This window comes from Pteropus alecto, unplaced genomic scaffold (assembly GCF_000325575.1).
Source record: "Pteropus alecto unplaced genomic scaffold, ASM32557v1 scaffold72, whole genome shotgun sequence".
NCBI classification, from domain to species: Eukaryota; Metazoa; Chordata; class Mammalia; order Chiroptera; family Pteropodidae; genus Pteropus; species Pteropus alecto.
Window position 1 is genome coordinate 649,691 of NW_006436811.1, and position 16,305 is coordinate 665,995.

The window sequence follows — 16,305 nt, forward strand, 5'->3', positions numbered from 1 at the left end:
ACAAAAGAGTAGGGGACCAGCTTAGAGATCTCCCAAAGAACACCCTATTGGTAGTAAGAGAATCCCTCCTGCATCCCCAGAGACAAAAGACAAGAGAGCCATAGTCTTAGCTGGTCTAATCTGGCCACAGACACCTACTCAGAAGGTACTAACTTAATTTGCCCACAATTTAAGCCTCATTATACTGTTATTATAATACTACATTTATGCCTGAAAGTTCATGAATCTAATTATAACAGACTGAATTCTGAGTAAACATATGTGCAGCAGGCAAAGAGTTATATAGCAGCCAAATGTCAATAAATGACCTCACTTGCCAATCAGCTAAAAATACCTTTGTAACCACCCATCACAGCCCTAATATAACGCAGACTTCCCCCCACACTCCCCTACCCCCGTTATAGCTCTCTATCTTCGCTGGCTGTAACCCATGCCCCCCACCCCAGGGGTACGGATCCTCATTTCCATGTGGTCATTAGGCTTTAGGCTTGACCTGTCTTCTCCCTCCAAACGTGCCTTTAATAAACAAATATTTCTCAGAAAAAAAAAAAAAACAAAACCTGTTACCATCGTGGCGATCAGAGTTCCAGTAACACACATCTCTTGGTCCTTATCACTGATGAAGAAATGAATTTCGACTCAGTGAATGATGAGAAATATTCATTTATTAAAGGCACGTTGTGAAGTAGAAGACGGGTCAAGCCTAAAGCCACTGGCCATGTGTTAATGAAGATATGTACCCTGTGAAGGGGGGGCACAAGTTACAGCCAGGGAAGACAGAGAGCAGTAACCCCAGGGGAGGGAGAGGTCTGCATTATATTAGGGCCATGATGTGTGGTTACAAAGACGTTCTTCGGTGACTGGCAAATGAAGTCACTTTGATTGACAATTGGCTGCTATATAACTCTTTGCCTAATGCACATGTGCTTACTCAGAATTCAGTCTGTTATAATTAGATTCATGAACTTCCAGGCACAAACATAGTATTATAATGACAGTATAATGAGGCTTAAATTGTGGGCAAATTAGGTTAGTACCTTCTGCGCAGGTGTCTGTGGTCAGATTAGACCAGCTAAGACTATGGCCCTCCTGTCCTTTGTCTCTGGGGATGCAGGAGGAATTCTCACCTATTGGGTGTTCTTTGGGTGGTCTCTAGGCTGGGCCTCTATTCCTTTGCTCCTCTGTCACCGATATCTGACTAGCTACCTAACAGTTATAATTTCTCAATACACTATACAGTTTTTGGAAACTTAATTCTTTAATGGTTAACATTTAGTGCTATAGGGAGCAAGCACTATTAATTAATAATTTTTCAAAAGTGATTTTGAAAAATTGATTTAGATGACAGCCTCTTAGGACAAAGGATGCAATGCTATCAGTGTAATTAATAGTAGGAACTAAATTTTTATAATGCTCAATTCCACTTACAAATATTGTTAAAGATACCATAACAACAAAAAATTGAATCACCAAAGCTTAGTAAAGTATGGTACTCAAAATGAAACAGACTAGAAGGTCTCGTTTAGCTAACGCACTAAGGAAGACTTTGGTTTGCAAAAGTGGGCCTTAAGCCTGGCACAGAATGAAGAATGACTTTAACTTGAATAACAGAATACTACTATGTTTCCCCAAAACAATCAGATAGAGTTGGGTTTGGAAAATAGAGGAGCAGAGAAGGGTTACCAGAGATCCAAACATATAACCCATGTGATAAAGGCTAAGAGGCAGGAGACTGAAAAGATTTAGGAGCACAGATTTCAAGTATTCTGCATGTAGATACTTTTGTTACTGTAAAGTAAAATATATCCATTACTTTAAACCTTCAGTAAAATTGTATTACCAAGTTGAATATGGTGTATAAATAGAAGTTTCTTGGAGAAAATCAAAGAAAAAGCATAGAGTTACACTTATTTGAATTCTGTTTCTCTCCCTCCAGCTAAATTGATTTAAAGATGAACCTTTGCCCGGCCACACATATACATCCACCCATAGCAGAGAAACACAGTAACAGCTGGGGAGACCAAAATCAGAATAAACATACAACACATGGGCATCAGAATTTTAGAGAACATATGAAGAAAGTAAGCATCTCTATAAATACAGAAAATGAGTTAACAGATGATAGATCAACAAATAGTAATTTTTGTTATTTTTACACTGAAATTACTATCTTTGTATTTAGTCAAATTTTGGCCAGCGTAATGTAAAAAATATATGGCATAAAACTAGCTTTGAAGACAAGTAAACATATGTTAATAAGATATGCATATAAAAGGAAAAAAGGAACAATATATACTTTATCTACTAAGTTTGGTTAGGTACCTTATCAATTTCCAGTGTATTGGGGTTACAAAATAAAGAAAAATTTAATTGCATCTAAAATCACTGAAGTTAGCTCTATAAAGTTATCAAGGTTTGGCGTGGCAACATTTGGTGTGGGAACATTTTTGTCAAGTTGGCTCTAATTCCATTGCTTTCCTTCATTTATACCCTCTACATTACATTATTTCACCAAACAGTGACAAGTAAGTATGGTTAATCAGATCTGGATTGAGTTGACCTTAGTAGAAATTGCTATAATATGCTTTGTTCCTGAAGTAGAGAGATCATGTAAATAGTACCCCACCCTCAACACCACCATAATGAAGCATATTCTAGTGCAACACATGAAACCTATGCAGTCTTGATTTATATAGTATGTATGTAAGAAATAGAACACAGATATAATGATACTGGTTTTCAATTGACTGCTGTGTGATTATTTTATTTATTTTTTGTTGCCCATATTGTAATATTTTCCCTATGTTAATTTTTTCTGAAGTTGGGAATTGTACATAATCATAAATGAATAAATGAATATTTTTAGAAATGGAAGTATCACAGGCATTTCAAACAAATTTTATGGTTAATGTAAAAAATAATCAATTGGTTACAAATGTAGACGGTTGAGAAATTATATTTGAGCATCCTGTGGTGCAGCTAAATGAGACTTACTTTCTTGTTACAAAGCGTTCTTAGCTGATGAGCTAAGGTCCAAATTCTGCTTATGTAAGCAGCATCTCCTACTGTCCTCAGGTTCTGAGTACAGGAGACATTAGAAGCTTTATTTTGCAACTGTTTGAGAAGGAAGGCTTTTCAACGTGGAGAGTAGTTGCGAAGAGAATACAGTTAAGATAATGACATGGCTTACATCCCCCTCCAGCTTCAGTAATGGGTTTGAATCCCTATAGCTACAGTGATGAGTGCATCAAGTTGATGCAACTATTCAAGAGATAAGAGCCTAGAGGGGGAACTCTGACAAAGTATGAAACGCCCTAGAGAAGAAAAGCCCTCTCCCTTAGTCTCGAGGGAACTCAAAGGCTGCTCAGATATACGGGAGCAATGTAACGCCTTTGGAAATGTCTGCAAGCACAATTTGCTTGAAAGTCAGCATTATCATGAAAGGTGAGAAGGAAAACACAATTTCCCCAAGTCATTGTAGTGTGTGTGCACATATAAGAATGAAGAAAGAGTAACTGCTCTGGTGAATGCAACTGAAGTGTTCTTAGACACATGTAAAGAACTACTTTGGGGACAACAAAATGATGGAGAATTTGAAGAGGTCTGAAGTCCTGCTATTATAAAGGTAGAAGTTTTTCAAACAGCATTCACTCGAGTTCTATTAGATGATGTTGTTGCTGTTATGAGAATATGTATATCAGTAAGAAAGAATGAGAAAAATAAAGAAGTATATTCAGCTACACATTTTCTCTTATTTTGCAATAAAGAAGTATATTCAGCTACACATTTTCTCTTATTTCTCTTATTTTCTCTTATTTCTCTTATTTTGCTAATATAAGCAGACTTCTTCCTGAGATTTTTAGAACAGGAAATGGGGGAAGAGGCTATTTCTGTAGGATGCTGAAACTTAGAGTCAATTTGTCAGTTGCCGTATCCTTAGCAAAGAAGAAAAAGTTTACGTCTACCAGGACAGAAATAAGTCTACATGCAGAGAGAAAAGCAAAGACAACGAAAGTGAACTTTGTCCTTAGTTCCAATTTTCTCTGAGACCAGCATCAATTCTGTCATTCTCAGAGCCAAGTCACACAAACAAATCCACTCTCTCTTTGTGCTCAAGGTTATTTCAAGTCGGATATCTGTCACTTAGAACAATCACGCTGAAAAGATCAAAGAACGGGTTATCACTCTTTAATGCTGCTTAACTAATAAAAGAAAAAATGATTAAAAAGAAATACAAATTATAGCTCAAAATGTGTAAAGCACATTTGCAAGTGAAATGAATAAACATAAAGAAAAATTATGAATGCCTAACTTGGAAAATATTTGTCTTTATTTTAATTTTGCATTTTGATATATACATATATATTTTAAATTATCTCTATGGTCGATTGATACCCTTACTATTTAATACAACCCACTTTAATTTGTCTTGTATTTTAATTGTTGTGGTCCGTGTTTTGTCTTTATCCTTCTAACCAATGAACAATTATCGACATATAAAAAATAATGTATACTTGATACTCACTGAAGAGTTGAAATAAAAGATATTTTATAAAGCAAAGAAACAATCAATGTAAACATATTGATTTGGAAGTAAAAGAAAAATAATAAAATGAGCAGAGTTTTTGAAAAATTAATACTATGAAACAGAAAGATCAAATGAGGGCACTGTTTCTCATTGATTTCCTACTACTTATGATGACATTCGAAATATCTAACTGGTAAGCTTTGCTGATTTCTTGTAAAAGTTTTCTGACTTTCTTGAAATATAGCTCTATGTTGTTTTATTCTCTTGTAAATATACATTCTTCAGCTGAAAGATAGTATGTTTTATAGTGCCAGATAAATTAGTACTGGTTTTACAAGTGGTATACATATGTTAGTTATGACTGCATTTTTAGCAATATTATTTAGATTAGAGGCATACAAATAAAGAGAAGAGAAAAATATGTAACCCTATAGAACTAAAAATAATTATGATTAGAGATCACAGGAGCTTGCCATTTATTCAGTAAGTTAGATGTAATTTATAATCTATCCTAAGCCATTTTTATTGCAATTTCAAATAAATAATTAACAGAAATTTAAATAAGGCTGCTATCATATAACATTCTCTAAAGCAGTCTTAGTATTATATGCTACAGTTTGCATCTTTCCAATTATTTTCCTTTGATCTTCAAGCAAATTAAGTTTTTCTTGCAGTTATGCAGCTATGAAGATCGTGCCAAATGTTAACAGATATTTTGAGTCACCATCTCAGTTTTTTTGTCAGTAGATAAACACTGTTACTGGATTATTTTCATTCAGCTGCCTCATGTCCTGCTGTCTTTTTATCATTTATACATCACTGCAAAAGCTGTTACACTATTTCCTTTTAGAGAAATTTTGATAACTAAATCCAATGAAAAGTAGGTAGAGGTTTTATTATGCACATGTTAAGTCATTATAGGTGTACCATCATCTCTGCAAATCATATTAAATAATGTAGTTTGGAAAACCATAGTGGCATTTTGTTAACAGGGCACTAAAACTCATTTGTTGGTGGTAATAAGTACTGAGTCAATACTTAGTCAACAAGCAGAAGACTAAATAGAGATCTACTTTGGTTTGAATATTAATTCTGCACCGAAGAGCTTTACCACATACTACAATGACACAAAGGAGCATTTCAAATTTCAGTCCTCCCATGGTTTGTATATATATTTTTAATAGTGAATATTTACAAGAGACTTTTTATATTAATCCTATTTTTCAAATTATAAAAAATCAAAATCAAACAAATAACAAGAAGTAAAACTGAGATATGGAATATGACATATAAAGATTTTATGCAGGATTTTCCATACATAGCCACTTAAAAGTATGCAGTTAGGTTATTAAACTGACATAAAGGCAGATACTGAATGTACAAAGGAAATCAGGAAAATGCAGAAATTAAAAGAATATAAGCTTTGTTTATGTATTTTTTTTCTAGCACAAGTGTTTTGATATGCACAAGTTATACTTAACATGAAAGTCAAGCATGTCTACAAATCATTTGCCTTTGGAGTCTAGGATAAAGTTGGGGTACTTAAACATTCTCCAGTATTTCTTCTTGTGTAAGAATAAATGTGTTTTATTTTTTCATCAGTTTTGTCTCTTATTATTTATGTATTTATAAGAATACCAATATACTAACTTCTTGTGTAAGAATGTGTAAATTAACATTTTCATAATGCAAGGCATTTTAATTTTGATCATTATTTTCTCCTGTAAAAAAAATTTACTTCTTGGAACTTGATAATCACCTATCTAGTCACTAATATAGAAAACAGAATAATGAAATAACTTGAGAAAATAATTTCAACTGATTTTTGATGATAAATTTGGTCACAATGCTAATGCTAATGATATAATAAATGCCTTTTTCGAATCCCTCTTTATGGACAAGGCACTATGCTAAGCACTTCACATATACTATTATCTTTAAATCTCTTTAGATCTGCCTGTGTTATCATAGTGTTATTCTCTTGTTTAATATAAACAAAAACTTTGAGCTTCAGAACTCAATCTCAGCTTCCCATCAGCAGTCCTCAACCTTTTTGAGCCCAGTGCTCCTATGAGTATCTAATGCATGATGATCTGAAATGGAGCTGAGGTGGTGATGCTAGCAATGGGGAGCAGCTGCGAATACATATGAAGCTTCTCTTGCTTGCCTGCTGCTCACCTCCTGCTGTGTGGTCCAGTTCCTAACAGGTCATGGACCAGGACTGGTCTGTGGCCTAAGGATTGGGGACCCCTGACCTAGTTAGTAAGTATTAAACTTGAGAATTAAACACAGGTGTGTGTGATTCCAAAACTCATGTCCTTAATGACCTCATTGTATTATTTTCAATACAATTTATGATTGTGAGGCTAATTATTATTGTGTTGTAAAGAGCGGTGTTCATAAGAAATTTTCCATCTAAATAGCAAATCACTAATTAAGGGATAGTTATGATAGTAAGAAGAGTTTTCAAAGGGAACACTAGTGGCTATTCAGATTTTCCGATTTTTCAAAAAGTATAATGCTATGTTACTACAACAGTAAGTATTACTCTTTCTCAATTTATTTAGTGTTTTTAATTCCCTTGACAAAAAAATCTTTCCTATGCTTCACGAAATACAAAAATGAAAAATTGAGAACTGCCAACTTTCAATGTCTATGCTTGTATTAACAAGGTGCCATAGTCAGTAAAAATGCTTATTACAGTCACGATCTGGGTAGACTGTAAGCCAATGACACTACCGAGTATATGAGATCAATCTACAAACTGAATTATACACAGTTGTCATAGATGTTATACCTCCAAGGAATCTAATTTACCATTCCAACTGACAGTCTGAAATCTCCCCAACCTTTATCTATTTGTCAAAATAAACTTGTGACAGTTTTCCTTTGTCTATCATGTAACTTTAAATGATTTCAGGTAAGCTTATTGAATAGCAGAAGAATTTGTAGTTCGGTTATTACTCTTTGAAGTAACTATCAAAAAGTGATTTATTAATTTCCCAGTTATTTAATATGCCAATTGTTCCATAAGCACTCGAAGTCCACAAAATGGAAGACGTATAAATCTCTATCTTCCCTCATGATTATGTAATGCCAGCTTTATGTGCAGAAAGTTCTCTAAGTAGAAAAATACTCAGTGTGAAGAATTGGAAATGCATTCAAAGTAGAAAAATGTGTTTTATTTTTTCATCAATTTTGTCTCTTATTATTTATGTATTTATAAGAATACTAATATACTAACTTAAAGAAAATCTTTACATGAAAAAAGTTATTAAATAACTGTGAGTTACCAAATGAAATATTAATTGGTTTTAGTTTGATAATAATAATATTATTATTCTATTATAAGTGCAACATATGATTAGTACTACTTTTATTCCATAGATAATTAAGGTGTAATATCTTCACAAGAAAGTTTTTTTTCTGCTAGTTTGAATGTTCAGCTACTTGGGCCATAGCCATGGTGTCTGATTCACTGAGCTACAAATTAGCCAAGAGGAACAAGGGCCTTACTACCTACAAGCTATTGGCAAACATTTTTTTTTTTTTCAATCTTTATACGGAAGGCTACTGACACACTTTTCTGCCATTTGGGTCACTCCACATGGGAGTCTGGCTCCACTTAACTGCAGGTCGGACACTCCCAACCAGATCCTTCCCAGAAGTCACCCCACCCCTTAGCAGTCAGAAAGATCCAGTTCTTCCATGATCCCAGCAGCCTGTAGGGCTCCACATGGGGAACCTCTACCTAAGGTCTTTGTGACCCAGCCACCTGAATTTGTCTTTCTTCAGTGACGGCTTACCTACTGAGAATCTCATTTCCCAGAAAGCCACTGGGAAAAACCTTCAGAGCTTCAATGCTATTTTCAGGATTCTTTCCTAAGAACCCTTTATATGTCCCATCTCCATGCACATTACTCATTTCTAGAGCTGAAGTCCACTTCACCCACTCCCCAGTTTTAATCTATTATTACATGGTATCAACCTTGATACCTCTTGGTTCATGCCCTACTGGAACATATTCTCCCATCTTTCTCCTTACTCCAATTCTTTCCACTGAGCTTGAATGCTCTAATCCACAATATGAAAATACAACTGCAAGACTCAAAATCCTTTCCCAAATTTCGTCTACTGGCCTCTCTTAACTACACCCTTGTTTCACCTTGAGAATACCATATCAGCCCAGAAAGGTCATAACTCTCACACACAAGGGTCAAAATATTGCTGCTTGTCTTCCTTTCTCCTCCATACCAGTTTTAGACCCGTCCTCACTTTCAATCATTTGAAAATCCATGTTGCCTTAGAGTTCAAGTAGTCTTGTTGTATCACCCTGTCTCTTTCCTTATTGACTATGGAAACTTTCTGTCATCTTTACTCAGACAATAATGCTTAATACTTTGTCTCATTTTTTTTTTTCTCTCCACCTCAGTTCTGCTCACCATTTTCAATAATTTTATGGTGCACATAGAGGGCATTTCCAACACAGTAGCTTTCACACCTTATCTTTTCTTCGACTCATCTCCAGAATCCTGTGGCTGCTTCCTTGTTCTTGTCTTTGCAAAAACAAACTAGAAAAAAAAAAAAAAAAGAAACTGGAAGTTTTCAGCCACACATTCAGATATTCTACTGTTATAACAAAATTCTCTCTCTCTCCATCAAATAATGCAATTCTTCAACTTCTCCAAGACTGTCAGAACTTTTCCTTTCCCAATTTCAGTATACCTCTCAGTTTACTTCTTTCCTACTTCTCTGGCTTGTAATATTGTGGTTCAACATTATAATCATTCATTTGCAATTATTATTAAGCATATTACCTTTGGACTTAGCTTAGAAAATACTTATTTTGAAGTATTTGTTCATATATATTCATATCGATGCATCAGAGCATTACTGCTGACAAGTTACAAAATATAGCAGAATGCCTTTGCTTATAAGGATTTAAAAAAGAAAAACTTCAATATATTCTAAATCATTTCTAGGATCTCTGCTGTCCTTCTCTAGTAACCTTTACAAAAGCTCCTCAAAACTTTCCACTTTTTCTTTTGATGATCTTTTTGATAATGTATCTTTTCCTTGCTTCCTCTACACCCAATTCATCATACATCTAAATGATTCAATTTCCAAAATAAATTATATCTCTTCACTGAAAAAAACATTTAGGATAAACATTCAGTAAGCATTTATATAATGAGTGAATAAATTTAACCATTCCCCAAACACTTATTTTAATTTCAATTTTCCCATTCATAGATGTAATTCTTATAAGTCACAACGCACATAACTCATTCCTGAAATATAATCTAAGATAAGAGAATAGCCTGTGAAGCTTAAGAAAATTTTCAAAAACTCAAAATGTTGCTTGTCTTTCTTAAACTCCATTAGCAATAGTCATTAAAACTCCTTTTATCAGTTTGTATATATCTTCCTCAAACACCGCACATGTCACAACTACCTCTATAACTTTTCCAAAATATTTCTACTTTGAAAAATTATAGTCACTACCGCCACCTATGAACCTCTCTTTTCTTTCAGCTATATTATTTTCATCTTGATCACATTACCGGAGGAGCTATATGACAAAAGAAGATCACTTGTATGAATTTTGTGATATATAATGTTCGCTCTGTATATATCTCTATCTCTCTGTGTACACATAAATGAAAATTTGGGGCATATAATTCCATTAAATTGAAGCAAAAGATAACCTGTATGAGATTTTGTGTGCTGTAAACTTTGCTCAAGGGTGTGTGTGTGTGTATATGGTTGTGTGTGCACAAGTGGTTTTTAGCTGGTCAAATGTGTGATATGATTTTAGTCTTTGAAAAAATATACACATTTGCTTGCAAAAAAATAAGCCTATATAGTGTTAGATCAGTCTTGTAGATTACGTTATTAAATATTCTATATTGATATTGTTGATTCCACACAATCTGTTGATTTCTGAGAAACATGCTTTAAAGTCCTTTTCTGCAAATGTATTTGTCATTTTTTGTCTATTTGTGTTATTCTTTATATATTTCAAATATACATTATCAGGTGCATAATTATTCATAATTTTATACCCTCTTATGGTTTATATTATTACCTATATTTTTATGCTTTGGTACATTGTTCTATTTATTCTATTATCAATATTACTTGATCATTTTTGGTTAATAAAATATTAAAGCTTTTGTATCCTGTTAAAACTATTCTGTTATTTCATTTTATATATTTCTGTTTATCAGATGTTTTTAGGTCAATTTCATTCTAATATGGGATTTTCTGCCTTTCAAATGTAGATTTTTATCTATTTGCTACATGTACTGGAAAAAGCAATATATTTGGTTTTCTTCCTAATTAGAGTTATAGTTAATGAAGTAGATTTAGAATGTAAGTAGTATTTATGTATCCAATTTATTGTTTCTCTTTTTCTTTAATATATTTCTGTATTCCTGCTTTTTGTTGAAACAATTTTTTTCTCCTTCCGCTTTGCTTTAATGCCATGGGATATAGTCATACTTTCTCTAGGATATCTAATTATTATATTTAAATTATTAACATAAAAATGCATAGTTTTATAGCATTGTGGAAAAGAGGGATGAAGAATATAATATGGCATCAACTGCACAAAGATCTTTGCACATATTCAGACTTTTATTAATGGTATCATTGTTACTGATATTTTCATCACAAATGCCTATATTACTTACCAAAAATAGTCATCTTCAACAGTGAAAACATTTGAATTTTCTATCCAGGCTTTTTAAAAGCATTTAGTAGCAATTACTTGCATAATCTATAATCATTACTGATTTTATTTCCCTTCTTTTTTGTACCTTCCTCTTTTTTAGAATCACATTTTCTTCTTGTCACAATATGTCCTTGGTAAATTTTTTCTTACAAGTGTTAAGTAATTAAACTTTTAAATCCTTATATGTATGAAAATGTCTTCACTTAATATTAATTTTTCTGAGTAGATGGCTTGAGATTCAAAATAAATTCTGCTTAATAATTTAAAGTTAGTCCTCCTTTGTCTCCTAGCATCCAATGTTAGAGTGAAGAAGCCTGACATCAATCTGCTTCTCACTGTTTCTTCAGGCTTTTAATTTGTATTTCCTTTTTTTCATGTTCTAATTTAAAATTTTTTCTTTGCTTCTATTCTATATATTTAAATTCCGGATTACAACTTTGATAACCTATTAAATTACCAATCCCTTCTAAGAATTTAAAATTTTTAAGAAATACTTTTCACTTAACATGTTTTAAATTGATGGATTCAATATCCTCTCAAACTTATGTGAAGTCTGGTTCAGACTTATTTTAAAGTTCTTTTTGTTATCTGAATTATGTTGTGTCTGTAATAATTTGTTTTATTTTGGTTCTTTTTTTCAGTTTTTCTCTTCTTAAAAGTATGGTGAGAATTGATTATCTGGTCACATATGTAAATAAATTATATTTTTTGTATATAAATCTAACATGAGTTTCAAATCTTTTGTGTTCTGTTCTACTAATAGGCTTCTCACCTAAGTTAATACTAATTTTCAGCTTTTTTTTCTCTAAGGTAAATTTTCTTCTGCAAGGTTCAATTTTAGGTGCAAGGACAGGAAGGACCCATCCTTCATGTTTTATGGCTTGTAATTTTTCCAACTTTCTTCAATAATATCCAACTAACTTTCTATTTCCCAGAAGTTCTTTATAATTTCTAATATGCTGACAGTAAATTTTCTACTGTTTTTATTTTTAAGAATTTTTCTTTAAAAAATATTTTACCAATCATGTATCCTCCGGGTCACAGATTTTTTTTTTTTTTTTCTTAGAAATTACAAAGGTTTGCTCGGAGAAAACCACTGTAATCACATATGATTTTAGAAACACTGGAATGTGTCTTATTAACCTTAACCAAGAGATTCTTGTAGGTTCAACAAGTTACTTCCTTATTTCTCTTGTTTCCAGACCATTAGTGTTTTCTTAAAACGTTGTTTGTATATTGGCCTTTTTCTTCACAGCCACTGAGTAGTTTGGTGACCAGCCTCTGGACTGAAGTTTTAATATTGCCATAGTGACTGATACAGTACACTGAGGTAAAATTCAAATCTTTACTTACTCTGAAGATTCCAATAACTTATCCGTTTCAGTCATATTCACAGATTCTAAATGACAAGATTTCTGTGTCAGATATTCTCTACTGATATTTAGCTCCACCTCGGCCTTTCTAAGCACTTCCTTGATACTGAGGGGAAGGGAAAGGAAGAACTACAATTTGCACACTAGCTTGGTAACAGAATTCTGGCTCTCATTAATCCAAGGAGAGGCACTTGATTAAGATCAGGAAGTCAGTTCATGACACTCCTGATACAGTGGCAGCAGATTCTGGCAGAGGGCAAATGTAAGATTTGCAGATGCTTCAGGACTCACATTGCAAACCATGGGCTCGATGTTGCAGGCAACTGAGAGAACCATTGGTGGCCTCCTGCAATACGGGCAAAACCACCAGTAGTTCTCCCTGGCTTTTACTTCCCAAGACTTTTCAACTGATTTATGAAACACAATTGTGTATAGTTCCATCCTGAAAAAAATACCTGTTTCTGTTCCAGAAAAGCTGACTGACACATCTCTTAAAATTATCCTGAGCTGATTATACATTATTTAATCAAAGTGCAGCTACAATTCCCTCCCCAACTGCCAGGACGCAAGATCAGAGTAGGGATAAATAGAAATTGGTTAGACTTCTGAATGGATAGAGAAAAAAAAAGGAAAAACTGGAATTGACTTCGACAAACTGCAACATTGGGCTGCTACATTAATTTACACAGAAAGTTTCTCTGCTTTGTTCAGCACATACTCGATCTTGGAGAATAACTGTTTTATTATCATCCAAATCAGAAGACAATTCTGGTTGCTGTTCTAAATAGTGTGTATTTACTGGAAAATTTTAATTCAGTCCAGGTATCTGGTTTGAGTCCATTTACCTGGAATTTGCTTTTATTATCCCTCTACACTAATTGTCAGAATTACTGAAAGCAGTTTGAGATTTACCTTGCAAGGCTAAAAGTGAAAATTCTCAGTATTGTTTGGGGGTTCCACAAACTTTTCTGCTCTCTGTCAAGTGATGTTTTGAGTGTGCTCCTCAAACCCACTTACAATATATGTCATAAAACTATAATCTTGGGCAAGGATGAGAATAAAAGAAGACTCAGCAACAACTTGGTACTGCTGTGAAAGCTGCTCTTCCACGCGGGACTTAAGACCCAGCATATCCATAATATTCAAAGTTATTGTGGCAAACACAGATGATGGATTGAACCTCTGGAAAACTGTGAGAATAAGAGAATAGATCCCTAGGGTTTGAGAGAAAATCCGTATCATCTTTAGAAAATAACTATTCTCCTTTTGAGAAATAGCTTCAAGCTTTTTTTCAGCCCTTATAGAGACTGAAAGCATATCCAATGATATTCAAAATTTCTGTGAAAAATATAAATGTTGTATGAAGCCCCTGGAATTCCCCAGTAAGAGAATAACAGTACAGACTTCTAGGCATTGTAAAAAAGTAAAAAAAAAATTTACTTTTTCTCCTGATAATGACTGTTATTTTGAGAAATAGCCCTAGGCTTCTACCTAACTCTGGTAGTCACTATAAGCCTAATAATAGGAAATCAATAATCATGTGAACTGAAATGTTCATCATCTATTGGCTGTTGTATTTTCTACCAAACCATAATCTTGTGCTTATGGAGAAGCAATCTATCATTAAATGAAAACAGTAGATAAGAAATTAAGCTCAAGGAACTTTGAAAGACGGATAGAAGTTGAAAGAGCCGGTGGCTCACACTACATCATATCAATGCCTGTGATATTCTCTATCTCCCTTAATCCAGACTTATAGTCTCATAAATTGTGGCTTACAGACATTTGACTGAGAAAGAAAAAGCATGTTCTTGATTTATAGATGGTCTGCATGTTATACTGGTTTCAATTGTAACTGAATAGATGCAGAGATATGCCCCAATCCAGAAGTGGTCCTTAAAGACAAAAGACATGATAAATCTCTTCAGTGTGTAGAAATTCATGCAGTAAATTTTATTTTCTACTTAATCCGGACTGAGGAATTGCTATAAGTGAAATTGGCATAGATTCATGAGACCTTGTACACTGTCTGGATGGAAGATAAAGGACTTGAAAAGAACAGGATTTTAAGATTGGTAGCAAGGAGGTCTGAAATTAATATATATATTTTGGGATGAATCTCGAAGAATGGCTACAGATTGTGAAGATATTTGTGTTCCGTGTGGATACTCCTCAAAGGTCATTCTCTGCAGAGGAGCCTTTCAGTAATCACGTGGACAAGATGACTTATACTGTTCATATAATTCAGCTTCTTCAGTTACCCTGTGCTTACACAATGGACTCAAGTAAAAAAATACCATAACATTGGATATTGTCTCCCAACTGACATACGTGGCTTGAGCCTTTGAAAGGTATATACTTATTCAACTTTGCCATTTGCTTATAGCTAACTGGGCCTGTGGTAAGACCTATGAATTCTCTGGGCATTAGCCCATTGCTGTACTACTTATACTGTGAAATCTGTACCTTAATCAGAACTTCCCCTCACCAGGCCATATCAAGTATCTAACCTATTAATATCTGAGAAAAACACTGTTCTGTATGTGGAACTATTTCTGGTGATAGATTGATTACACTGGGTAAATTATATCATGGAGAGTTAGCTATTTTTTGTCAAAGGAACAGAAGTACACTGTGGGTATAGAATTACATTTCCTGCCCATAACACCACCAGGACTGCCATCTATGAACTTAGTAACTGCCTTTTCGACAGCATGGTGTTCTGTACACAACTGCTTCTGATTAAGGTACAGATTTCACAGTATAAGTAGTACAGCAATGGGCTAATGCCCAGAGAATTCATAGGTCTTACCACAGGCCCAGTTAGCTATAAGCAAATGGCAAAGTTGAATAAGTATATACCTTTCAAAGGCTCAAGCCACGTATGTCAGTTGGGAGACAATATCCAAGAAGAACGGGATTCTATCCTATAGAATGCAGTATATCCTATGAATCAGTAACTAAGATATGCTGCGGAATATATTGGTCTGGGAATTAAGAAGTAAAAGTGAGAGCAGTTTCTCTGATGATTACACTTAATATCTCACTCTATATTTTTTCTCTTCATTTAATTCTCACAAGCTTGAGCTCTGCTGATGTGGAGACCATGGTTCCTAAGAGGAATGTTTTAGAGAGGACACAATTTATTTCCATTACATTAGAAATTGAATCTGCCACTCAGCTATTAGCGTTTTTGTTTTTGTTGTTAATGATGTCTTAAGATTTTGAACCAGCAGACAAAGAAGAGGGTTACTCTACTGACTGGGTGATTGTTTAAATTTCAAGGGGAGACAGCATTGCTGTTACTCAACAGGGGTCTGAGAGAGTTTTGTCTGGAATCTCTACAAGGTGCCTCTCAGTTCTCCAACGTCCAATAGTAAAAGTTAATACAAAATTACAGCAAAGGAACAAAGGAAGAGCCATGAAGGATTTGGTCTTCTCAGGAATGAAGATCTTTGTCATTCCAACAGATAAAGAATTAGACTTCCTGAGATTTTACCTAAAAGCAAAGGAAACATTAAATGGGAAGTGGCAAGTTAACTATGGATTTATGACCAGTTATAGGAACAAGAAATGTACCAGCTATATATATTTTCCTTTGGGTGTTATAGGTGTATATACTTACATCTATGTTTTTCTATCTATAACTATAATTTTCTCTTTTTGTC